Source organism: Bombus fervidus, chromosome 15 (assembly GCF_041682495.2).
Source record: "Bombus fervidus isolate BK054 chromosome 15, iyBomFerv1, whole genome shotgun sequence".
Taxonomy (NCBI): Eukaryota; Metazoa; Arthropoda; class Insecta; order Hymenoptera; family Apidae; genus Bombus; species Bombus fervidus.
This window is the reverse complement of record NC_091531.1, coordinates 8,396,139-8,408,851: the sequence shown is the minus strand read 5'-3', so window position 1 is coordinate 8,408,851 and position 12,713 is coordinate 8,396,139. Positions and strand designations below refer to the sequence as shown.

At 44.4% G+C, this 12,713-nt stretch overlaps 1 protein-coding gene and 1 non-coding gene across 3 annotated transcripts in view; one reads left to right on the top strand and one right to left on the bottom strand.

Moving 5' to 3' along the window:
• The window catches only part of Ecr (ecdysone receptor), a 198,716-nt gene that overhangs the window by 155,321 nt on the left and 30,682 nt on the right, over positions 1-12,713 (bottom strand). For both annotated transcript variants that reach the window (XM_072017722.1, XM_072017721.1), the window contains one exon: positions 9,519-9,556. The gene's annotated coding sequence lies outside the window, so the exon portion shown is untranslated. The remainder of the gene's footprint in view (positions 1-9,518; positions 9,557-12,713) is intronic.
• Positions 1,696-1,779, top strand: Trnal-cag (transfer RNA leucine (anticodon CAG)). The gene has a single exon. It is a non-coding gene; the product is annotated as a tRNA-Leu (tRNA).

Genomic DNA, 12,713 nt, shown 5'->3' with positions numbered 1-12,713 from the left:
AAAGTTAATTGTGTCAAATAAATTTTTTTAACGATCTCAGCAAAATTTCCTCGTATACAACGATTATCGACGAGTATATTTTGAAATGGAAAGAATTTGCGTGTGCCAAATGGAAAAACAAAATTGCCAATGTTCAAGAGTTCAAAGCCTGAGAGAAACTTCGCCACGCGTATTATCTCATCGGTCCCCGAACCCACATCGAGCCCCAGCTCCAAACAAGCTGGTTCCCCAAAATAACCCCGCCCCTGCTCGGAAATCTCCATCCAGGTCCAATATTCAAGTGGCCACTCCAGGTGGCACCCGCTGGTTCATTCCCACTATCCAGCATCGTTCACGCGAGCATCGGAAATTGGGCCAGTGGAGCACTTGGCCTCTCTGACATAATAAAAACCATTCTCTGACTGTCTCGTCTACCTAAATAACAGCCTCCATAAAAACGAATCACGTGTGGCGTCAAGTATGCAGATATAGGGATTTCGTTGTCGAAGTGAAATTTCCTGGCCAGTTTCGTGTCCGACTAGCTCCTCCGACGACCTCCTCTGACGAGCAGGAGACACGAACGAGTGGAAGAGGAGAGAAGCTGCGTGGAAGGTTGCCTGCATTCTCTCTGGTAGGCAATCTGTGGTAGGAGGCATATAGGACGAACGGATGGAGAACACCAGCGCCGATGTTCGAGCACGTTGCTGGAAAAGGGGCGGCGAAGGGAGAAGGGAGGGAGAGGGGGAGAAGCGTGATGCAGAAAGAATGGCGAGCCAGCGGCTGTGCAGGCAAACGAAGAGAGAGAATACACGGTTTGCTAGGCGAAGAAGGAAGAGACGAAGGGACGAGGGGAGGGAGAGAGACTGGTGAGTCTTGGACAGGCAAAAAACAAAAGTGCATCGCAGCAAGATGGCCGTCGACTGAACGACTCTCAAGGTTACGCACTCGCATAGGGGAGAAGCCAGCGAATCAGCCGCTTATGGTGTATGTGTGCCAGCGGACTTGGCCGAAACTTCGTGCCCCGTTATTTATTTCGGGATTTTGCGCGAAGATGATTTCGATGAGAATCGTCGTACTGGGAAATTTCATTTCAATCGTCGCTGGGACCGTTATACGTGGCTTCGTTTTCGTTGGGCGAAGTACCAGAGAAAATGAGAATTTTCCAGCACAGTTTATCGAGAAAATTCGATTTTGTAATTGGGTAGTTGGTCGTTAATTACGCGGCTATGCGTCGCTGGTTCGTTAGAATGGTTCACCGTGTGGTTAGGTTAGGGTTAGGTGTGTTTATTCTAATAGGCTCTACACCGACTCGAGCACTTATTTTTATGACGTACTACAGTAATTTACCGTATCCCTGTGGCGTACCATCTTCGTAGTCCTTACATCGTTTACCATTTAAGCTCTTCGATTTACCGAACGTCGGACGAAGACGATAGAGATTTTGCTGTCGGACGACAACGAACGCATCTTGGTCGCCAGAACACGGTACCCAACGCGAGCACGTTCACCGGAGACGGAATAATGGCCAAGCAAAAAGGACGAAAGAAAAAAGGAACTCGTTCGCCGGTGCATTGCTTGAAAGCTTCCACGGCCGCTTCTTACGGAGCTATTTTCGCCTAGCTGCCGGGTAAATTTAGTACGGGCAGACCAGTTTCTCAGGCATAGTACTCAGGGTATGGTCGATTTCTCCTCTTTATGCTTCAGCCGAAGAGACACGTCAGGATGGCCGAGCGGTCTAAGGCGCTGCGTTCAGGTCGCAGTCCACTTCTGTGGGCGTGGGTTCGAATCCCACTTCTGACAAATTTTTTTTACATCCTTGCCCTTCAAACGAGCCCAACGACCAAGATTCGTTATCTATGTCTGTCCGGTGCCAATTATTCGCACCGATAAAACGATTTAAGATTGTTTCGTGTCGTTCGTTCGGGGACCAAGCGGTACGGGACTGTTCTGGTCAGAAAAAACATCGTCCTATCAAACGTACACGTTTTAGGCTTAATTTTCGGGACGAAATAAATAAATATATTGGGTTATTCGACGGTCGAAGTCTTCCGACATTCTCATTTTTTTTAAACAGTAGAAATATAATTTCAGAATATTCGAGACTTAAATCGGTACATATTTCGTGTAAAAACTTACGCCTATGTCTATTTGTTTCACGATCGTGTCACTGAATTTTCATGGAATGTTCTTCGAAATAATGTCGTTTTCCTACATTTGGAAGATAAATTGGACTGATTGAATCTTTGCGCTGCTGCTAGATAATCTTGAAAAACTATTGCCGAGGATATCGAACAATGTACACAGTCCAAAAGTCGCTTAATCAACTTTTATCTAGTCTTCTATTAACCCTTTTAGTTGTATGTACTCTTATCTGTTCGTCAATTAGTCCGACTACGGTTACGTAACTCTACAGTAGAAACAGACCAGACATCGGACAGTGGTAGGTCAATTCTACTTATTGTGAAATCCTAAATATATACTTTACGGTTTAACCATACTTGAGATATATTTCTTCTAAAATATACATTCATCTATATTAGTACGCGATTATTACACAACGTTGATCGTCTCCAATTAATTAGACCAATATCTGTTCTACATACACGTCACAACAACCTATACAGAATATTCTGCTCGCAATTAACAGCTGCAACGTGCAAAAGTTGGCGGTGTCGATTCCGCTAAATTCCCTATATCGCAAAATCCTAACTGTAACCACTGAACCGCGTGGTGATCGGTCAGTGGCGCCACTGCCTGTTGAATTATTCCCCGGTAGCCTGTGTATGTAGCCTGGAACGTGTCTGTGATCCCGGTTGATTCCCCCTCGCTCGTAAATTCGCTTGTTCGACGTGACGATTTCGCGAAGGCGAGGCAAGTGCACCGATTTCCAGTCTCTCAGCCACGTTTCGTTGCCCATCGTGCATTCCTCGGCCCGTTTCTCGAGCGGACTGTACACTCTCGTCCCGTGTAAGAGTCAGAACAGTACGAGGAGGCGGAGGAAGAGGCGGTGGGTAACCTTGGTTGAGAGCGTAGACGAGAATAGGGGTAACATAAGGCGAGAAGATAGGTGAAATCAAGTATGTGTGTGTGTGTGTGTGTGTGTGTCTCGGTTATGCGCGCGTGCGTGTGCCTATGTGTTGGTCGAAGCGAGAAGAAGACGGAGAGTGGTTTTATGCAACGCATACTCTCTTTTTCTCCGCGTGAACAATAACCTTAGAGCGTGACGCGTGCTCGCGCGAGCACAGTGTCACGATGCGGGTCCATGTTTCCCGTCACGCAGGTCGACACAGTTTTCTTAGCCTGTTCTTTCTACGCTACGCTGCAACTACATTTATCTAGACCCGTTCGAGGGGGACAGTTCGTGTAACTGGATCGTTCATGCACAGTGACAATTTGGTTTCCATGCAGCTGGATTATCGCAAGATTTTAGTGGTTTCAGTGAGAGATGTATATCGAATTCCTGGCGAATGGATCGAGAATTTTTATGAAATTTCATGATTTTATTAACGCAATTAAACGAACGAAACGTACATTAAGATTTATTCCGTCCATTAAATGTTCGAACAAACATGGACGAGCTTCTGTTATCCGATGAGAGGTTAGAAAGTAACTCTTCAATTATCCTAGCTCTTTCTAGGGATTGGCTGCGTGTTTTTGGTCCGGTATAATTATTGATTGTCGTGGTGGTTAACGTGTTATCTTTAGGGCAGCAGTTTGGAACAGGTGTGAGTTAATTACGAGAAAATCGCGTGACTCGCGCGATCGTGGACTGGAACCACCGCAGGGTGCGAAGTCTTTGTATCGTGATTCCCCTCAGGAGGATCGAATAGCAATGCAATTATGTAATAAGTAACCGGTCGATACGAAGCAAGCCTCGATATGACATGAAAATGCCAATACATCGAAACCTTTTTCAATAATTCTACGTTTCTTTCCATCGTCCACTCTCATCGACATCGGAATAACGAAAATCCTCGTGACAATAGAAAAACAGTTTCCACTATCCTTTCGCCTCTCCTCTCCCATTCACCACGTCCAAAGGCTAAATAGAACCAGGTAAATCGTTTCCCGCGGCAGTGAACGCACCGTTCAGTTTTATAACGCGTCGGAGAGGAAAGGCGAGAGAGTTTGCGAGCGCAGTAGAGCAGTTTCGTTTGAAACCGCGGCTGTACCAGCCTCGCAAAAGCGAACGAGAACGAGAACGAGAACGAAAACAAGGATACGAGAGAAACTGAAACGAGGAGAAGACTCGCGTAAGAAGAAAAGAGCGATGAACATAAGCAAAGAGGTTAGAAAGGGAAGGTTAGATAAGGAGAAGGAGAGGGAGTGAGAGAAGAAGAAGAAGAGGAGGAGGAGGAGGGGGGGGATCACAGAGGCGAGCATGGAGATGCATCGAGCGAGGACGAGAGTTTTGAGGGGGGGGGGCAGAGAGGATGTTCGGGGGCGGAGGGGGACTTAACGTCGTCCTTAGTTCTCGGACGGTCCGGCCTTGAGACGCAGCGACGCTCAATGCGAATACAACGTCGCCTCGTGCACCGGAAACTGCAATTCTAACTGCCTAGCTCGAGACTCGAGAAAGTCGAGCGGCTACTGCTGGACCTACGTAAACCGATCGAAGCCGACCTAACACATTTTTGCTGTTTACTCGCTCGCACGTCGCCCTGTTAATTGTCTAACTTGTCTCCTACATTCCTAATAATAATTATCGATGTAGCTGATGGATCTGTTTACCACGATATCTCGGAAACGTTGTTCGCTTTATTAGTACGAATTAATGACACGCTGACTTTCGTAGGCGTTGTAAAACAATAACCAAATTAATTTCCTCCGTGTGTTTCAATGATACACGAACGTTAACAAAATATATTAATTAATAGAAAATCAACGATACGAAAGTACCTGGGTACTTGCTGTCTTGTTATTTATTTTATTTTCTTTATATTACAATACGAAATATAAATTGTTCACGTATGGGCTGAACCGATGTAACTAAGTTACCCAATTAATGTGTTTGTCATGCTACTGGTGTTAACGTATCGGTAAGGCGATTGTCTGTTCGTAATGCAGCAAGGAAATGCAAGATGCTTCTCTTCGATGGAAAAAGATATGATATATCGTTTTCAATTAGAATCTTCGCCTTCGTTTCTCGGAATGCAGAGCGTTTTCGCGCGGGGTGACTGAGTCATCCTCGTGTAGGAAGTAAGGGCATCGGTTCGTTAGGATTCCTTACATGTCACTGGGTTACTATACTCGCATTCCGCGCATACAACGGAAGTCTTTAGTATGAAAGAAACTACTTCAGAATCTCGAGCGTCGTTCATCACACTGCACACCGGCCTGCGCTGAAGGGCTTCACCCATTGTGAATTAATTTCCTGTTTCTTTCACTGGCTCTCCGCGGCTCTGTACAGTTACATTCGATAAGATCAACCGTGTCGCGTGGCCAATGGTCGCCTGCAAGCGAAATATTCCGAGAAATACGGACCAACGTTGTATTCTTCGACTAATCGCTGGAATAAGGATGTTCGCGCGATTATTGGAAATTCAACGACGGAAAACTCTGAAGATTCACAAAACGCGTACAACGTGTACTAATGTGAAAATAATCCAAAACATTGATCGTTTCAGATCCGACGATTTCGTACGATTCAAGAGGATTTTCTTCGTTCAAATTCCGATACCCTTTTGAAACTTGAAATTTCGAAATTTGTATTTGTATTTGATTAAAAGCCACGTATCCGATTTTCTGATAATCGTACGTAAAGTGACCGGGTAGCACGGTAATTATTATTGCGTAATAAGCGGACTATTAAACGAAGAATTAGAAGATGGACGAACGATTCGTTCGATTATTAAAAAGTCAGCCGGAGGATCGTGTCCGTCTTATGCAACAAGGCCCTCGTAACCGCTTCCTGGAAGAGGCGCAGAATTCATTAAGGGTAATTGGAGGAGGAAGAACCGCGGCCAGGATTAACTCTGCCAAGGTCAGCTTTCGTTTTTTCGCGAAACAGGTGCATGGCAGGGCGGCGTGTGTCCAAGGTCGCGTAATAGGGCGACTCGAAACACCAAGATCAGGCTAGAAGCGCAATTTTTTTTTCGAGGCATCTGTGGCCCTTGGCCACCTCTCTCCGCAACATATCCGGCACACCTTGCTCCCCTTTTTCAATCCTCCTGTTTCTAGCCCACGTGGCGTATCTGCGTGAGAAGAATCCGCGAATTTACATTCCTACGTTCGAACCAATTTCCTCTCGTATTAAAGTGGAAACGACTGAACCATATTGCGAGTAGCCCAGTTGCAGCAAATGGTCAGGTAATGTCCAAGGTCGACGAGGAATTAAATTTCGAAATTCTTGAGATGAGAAGAAAAATGTTTGCGATTCTAGTTCCGCTATATTTTTCAGATTGTTTTTCGTGCGGCTGTGCTTTCGCACGATCTACTCGAGAATAGCTTGCTTTAACGTGGTGATAATTTTCCTGCCGTTTACAGGCAGAAGAGCACGCGTTTCTGTGACGAGTCGCTAGACCACACATGCACCGCAGCGAATCAGAACTCTGAACGTTCTACTTAAAAGGTTAACTGCCTCGATTACGAAGAATCCAGCGTGGAAACGAGAAAAAGCAACGGCACGTGGCGAGCCACGCTTTTCGAACACTTTCCATGAAACATTATATTTCTTCCTCCTCCGACGACGACGACGAATAATAAAATTAACGGAAAAGAAAAAAAGATAATTTCATCGGCGCAGTGTATTTACTGTGTATTTTTCTCACGTGGCATTTCTCTCGTATTATTACGAGACGAAAAAGAAAGTTACGAATTAGTTACAGACTCGCGTAATAGAGGGCGATCGTGTTTTTAATTTTCAAAGAAAAAGGCGGGCGCACGCCGCGTGCCAGGACAGATTCAAGATACAAATAGGCGAATAAACCGGCAGACTGCTTGGCGAGGGCTCGCGCGTTTACATAATTTTCCCATTCTTTGAGCAGAAGAACGGTAACGCCAGCAGAGAAATTACACTGTTGATAAAAGAAAGTGAAACTTTTTAGGCGACTCTGGTGAACGCATTAAACCTGCTTTCACGTGCCACGCGTTGCCCAATTCACGGATTTTTATTCTGTCTCCCATAATTGTCCTCGCTCGTACTTCTTCTGCTATAGGCAAAAGAATAATTCCTTTAATTTTGACGACATTGAAGTTTAACTAAACGGAAGGTTCACGAATTTTGCAATTTCGATTCCTCGGGATTCCAACGAAAAAAGAAGCATCGTACCAGCCTCTCGACTCATTTTTAAACATAGAATCACCTCGAAGAGCTAAAATTTCCGCGACTCGTCTACAAAAAAAAAAAAAAAAAGAAAAAAAAGAAGAAGAAGAAAAGAAAAGAGAGAATAGACTCGTCTGCGAATCAACCGAACAGTCTTTAAACTAGCGAAAATTGAGCGTGTCAACGATACGAAAGGTCGATCTTAAGACTTGGTGTGCGCGTTGAGTAAGAATGTGAGAGAGAGCAAGGTGAACCATTTTACGCAACACGGTCAACCGCAACGTCGCATTTTTCGCGAGGGACCGGTCGAGCCGGGTTTTCGTTCTTTCCTTGATTTTCGATGGACGTGTGCACCACGAAACACGATTTATTTATAATCGCGGCTGAAACGTCAGCAGAGAAACGTTGAGGGATATAGGATGACAGGAACGGACACGGAAAGTGAGAACGTGACAAAACAAACGAAAAACACTATATAACTGCTTCCCATAAATAGCCTACCGTCCACAAGTATTTGGGCATTTGCAAATTATTCCAACAATAACAAATTTCAACCTTCGATCCTATCTCGAACGCACAGATGATGAATATCGCTGATAAAAATTGTTAACAAATTAAATCGTTAATAAATAACGAATTAAATTAGCAAAAGATATTACTCGGTGCAAATAAAGCAGAAGAAAGTAGAAGAAACCGAAGACGAAGATGTAAGCGTTCTAATTTTCCTTCCATGTCGTTCCTATCATTTTTTATTCATTTTCCACGCGAAATCAGCAGGTTGCCGATCGCACCATGATGACTGGGAGGCCGCTATTACGACGAAAATATTGGGACTGTGCGCATATTTTTGAGCTACGGTGTATGCGCAGATAGAAGGGGAGAGGGGAAAGCAAGGTGGGAGAGTGAAAGAAGAACGAAGGGGAAGGGGACAATATGTGCAACTGCAGTCCAAGGCCAAGCGATCGTGACTGGTTTAATGGCATTCGAGTCGCAGCCTCGAGTGCAATTATAATACACTCGGGGAATGTGCATCCACCTTTGGTGCTCTGACATACACGTTCGTGTGTGCACACAACTTCTTCTCTCGCTTCTCTCCTCTTTCTTCGTCCTCGTTTACCCACCCAGTGTCAGCGATATGAGTTTAGGAACGCGAGTTGTTCGCAAAAACGCACGGTTCAAGTTAGGTGGACCGATAGTCGTTTGCTGGTCATATTGCCTTTCGCGAACAATCAGCTGCGACTGTGGCTAGTACCGAGTTTTAACTGTTTGTGTTCCGAAAGAGATCGAGGGTTTGAAGGTGTTTGGCTTGGTGTCTCGGTTGTATTCAATTTGGCTTAAGTATCGTTAAGGATCTCTCCTTCGTGTTTGGCTTACTGTACGTATCGATGTTTAACTTAGGTTTCTATAATGGCGACTATTGGCTTACGGCTTCGCATCCTTGAAAAATTTCTTGCTGTTTGAGGGAGGTTTCTATCTACGAGTCTCTATGTTGTTGGTGTTCGATTTAGATTTAGGTTAAGAATTGCATGCACGTGTCATGTATTTGGATTTAGGTTAGGTATTTTCAGACCTCTCTTGATCTTTGGTTTAGGTTTGTATTAAGTATTTTGAAGGATAGTCTCTTGATATTTAGGTTAGGTTATATTTTAGGTTATATTTTTTTATTTGCATCGAATGAAAAATTCAGAATTTGAAACGACATAACCTTGTCGCTAGAATGATAAATTTATATTGTCAAATATTTTCAATATAAACTTCTGTGCTGATTTTTCAATGGAGAAGTACTTGATTTTATTTATGTAATAAAAAGCAAGTATGGCAGCTGGTAAAACGCAAACCAAATATTTCAAATCGCCGTCGGAGCTTTTTAATTCCCCGTCGGAGCTGCGAAATTAATTTGAACGACCAAGTTGGCGTGCAAAAGAGAATAATGAAAACGGAACTCGATATAGTGGATCGATTCGACCATCGTCCGTTTCATTTCCGTATTACTCGATAAATGTATGTACACATAGTTAGAGGGATAACACAGTAGTTTCAAAAGCAAATTAGATAAGGACGAAGATAAGATTAACCCTTTGGGCGGTAGAGTTCGAGAAACCGACGGGTTGTTCAAAAAATTTTTATCTACCGGCAAACAAACGTTATTTCTCCAGAGATAAAAACTTCTACGTAAGAATAACCGGAGACCGTTTCTACCGGACGGTAGACGAAACTTTGAAAAGAGATATAATTTTTTTTTCTGTCTTAAAAGTGTCTAAAATAGCAGACTTACCAAAAAGACCCAATCATTAGAAGAGCGCCAAGAGACATCTAGAAAACAACAAGAAAATTATAAAGTTAGATTTACAAATTTAATTCCACTTAGAAATTAAAGAATATAATTGGACGTAGAAATCAGAGGAGTGTGAAAAATCTACGAAATCGAAAGACGACGTATTATCCGGAGACGCAAGACCTAAAGGCAGAGCAAGCGGTCGAAATTCGCGAAAACCTGTTTCGGTGTGTGCATGTGTACGTGTGTGTATATGCGTGGAACAGCGGCAGGCTGCTTAGAATTCTACGCCACGGCGATACGTTATTCCGGTTTCTCTTTTGCCAAACTGCACGCGAACTGGCGGAGTCTCGGCGAGCCTCCCCATTGGCGGGAACATGGCGCAATCAACGAGCTACGATCTGAGCGGCCCGCTCTTTTTATTTCGCGGATTAAAAAGGATTTAAATGTATCATTTGCATTGCAAAGAGTTCCGTCGTGGTCTGACGGCCTAGTCATTCTCTTCTCCACCTTTTACTCTTGGAAAAACGAACCTCCCATCACGATAATTTTTTAGGTTATGGCCGTTGAATTCTCTTTTTTTTTTTCACAAAGCTAATACATCTACTGATTGCTTTTGTTCGAGCAAATTATTTATCCATATATTTACTTCTATAAATTACTTCGTTATCTCCTTGTACTGTAGACAAACGTAGACGCGTCTGTCTTTTTTGGAAACTCTCCTATGAAATAAATGCAAATTTCCTACTAATATCGTAAAGTGTTTCCAAATTTCTTACTAGATGCATAGAATATCTCCAAACGAGCTACCAACGTATAACCACGATCGTTTATGCCCAACTTTTCCAAATTCCCCATTAGTACTATCTAGTACCAACTAGTACTATCGGTATCGCAGCGCAAAAATTCCCTAATTTCCTTACTAATAATTCAGCAAGCATACAAATACCGCTATGGCGACGACATACATTCGTTGGAAATGCACGTCTAAAATTCCTTGCCCGAACTCGACCAATCGACGAAGCCGAACAAAAACCGAGAAGAAGTTCGATCGCGATCTACCGACCTCCCCGAGAGACCGGCCAGGACTCCAACAAGCCTCCGGAGGATATTAAAAGAAAGCGCGCGCGCGCGGCATTTGGCCGCCGGTTCTTGCGAATTAATTGGCGAGTAAGGTGGCTTGTTGCATGGTCGTGTTTCATGGCCGTGGCCAGTACAGTACAGGACAGGATAGGACAGAATGCGGTGGCCTAGGCGGCGCGCGTTCGCAGCGACGCCGAGCGTCGGTCTGCGTGCGTGTAACGCCGCACTGCGTTCCGAACTCGCGGTAGGACGTAGAATATCCCGCTGGTATTGATCAAGGAGTGGTAGCGGGTGTTCTTGAACCCTGCTGCTCTTGCTCCCACTTTACGATGCGAGGCAAAGCACCGAGGCTCGGCCATTACCTGTACGCTATGTGCCTCGATGTGTACAGCGTGTACCATAGACCCGACATTTATACGTCGCGTCGTTCAAACCAAACGGAGGAAGGGTTCTCGACGCGTTCGTGACAACGTGCCACTTTGTCTTGCACAGGCTGAAGTTATTGGGACGACTTACGCTTTGGTGCCGTGGAATCAGAGAGATTGCCTTTCTGGGGAATTTCGTTCTAGAAATAGAAAGGCGAGTCTCGTTGTTCTGCGTAAAATATATGGGACATGGGAAAAATTGATCGAAACGAGCCAGACGTTTACGAGGAACGGTGCAACTGATCGTTTCGCTACGACGAAGTCTGTACTTTGTTGTAATTAAATTAAGGTACAACGAGTAAGATAGGAATAAATATGCGTCCAAGTAGGCAAACTTTGAAAATCATCTGACACGAATAGGAATATACGCGTAGAATAAAATTCATGAAAATAATGGATTTGATGTAGGAAGATTAAAATATAGACACATTTAAGAAAATCGAAGCGACTGTAGTCAGCTTCTGCTATAGAAGGGGCGGTTGGATGACTATGGGTCGCTTGTAACATTGCAACAATGAAAGGGTTAAAAGTATCGACTGACACGTACTGTGGGCCGGTGTCGACTGAACAGGCAGCTCGTTCGTGCAACGATATTTATCTGTGCCACGACAAACGGCCGTAGGTGGGCACGCTAAAAGCATTTACGAGCGAACCATGATGCGTGACCTTGCTGAGACATTGCACCGGCGTAAACAGAGGCCGCGAGCGCAGTCGTGGGCGTGTTTTATAAATTCGCTCTATTGGCACGCCTTAAAGGCAGCCTGGCTTCTCGTTAAATCAACGCAACGTGACCCGGTTGCGACAAACCAGAGCAAACAGCGTTTGCTTCGACCATATGCTACGAATTTTTCTCTCGAATGTAAACCGATAGAAAGTACCAAAAACTTACAATGCTTGTACGAAGGATTTTTCTTTTCCAAAGTTGGAAATTCTCGGTACTTTTTCACACGTGGCAGCGATCTCGCGCAGCGCAGGATGTTTGAAAATTGCACCACGCCTTTCCAATTCCTCTATCGTTTTGGAATGCCTTCGAAAAAACGAAGAAACGTACGCATCCAATTATTCCATTACCCAGGATAACCCGAACATTATACGTAGTTTACGCCACGATCAAGCACCGTGCTTTCACCAACATTAACAATAGGAATTCAATCCCCTAGAAAATCCAGCTATTTTGTAATAACAGGCTGGCCAACGGTGAACAAAACAAAGACCCGAACGGCCGATGTAATCGGGGCCTGGCTCTGACGAACAAAAAAAAAAAAAAAAAAGAAAAGAGGAAAACATCCTGAATAGATCGGCCATCCGCTGACGCGCGGTGTGCAGTCTCTCCGATAATTTCCAGCCGAAAGCTCGTGTATACACGCGGAAAGGTTTTTCTCTCGCGACAACGTAACAATTTCGCTCGATGATCGAGGGGTTATGCCAAGGTGAAACGCTTGATTAAAGGTTAACTTGGGCAACCGACGATGCGGGTACTTGGCCGGCTGGCTAGTGATTTTTACGTGACGATGTTTCGCCAGACTAGCCACCATTGACCCTTTACGGTTACCAGAAACTTGTTAAGAATCGGCTGGACGATTCAAAAATTCCCTGTCGCGAACTTTATAGGTTAGATTCGGTTTATCGTGCGCTTTTAAACGAGTTTCAATTCGGTATACCGTAATAGGGAAATTAATCGGTAAAC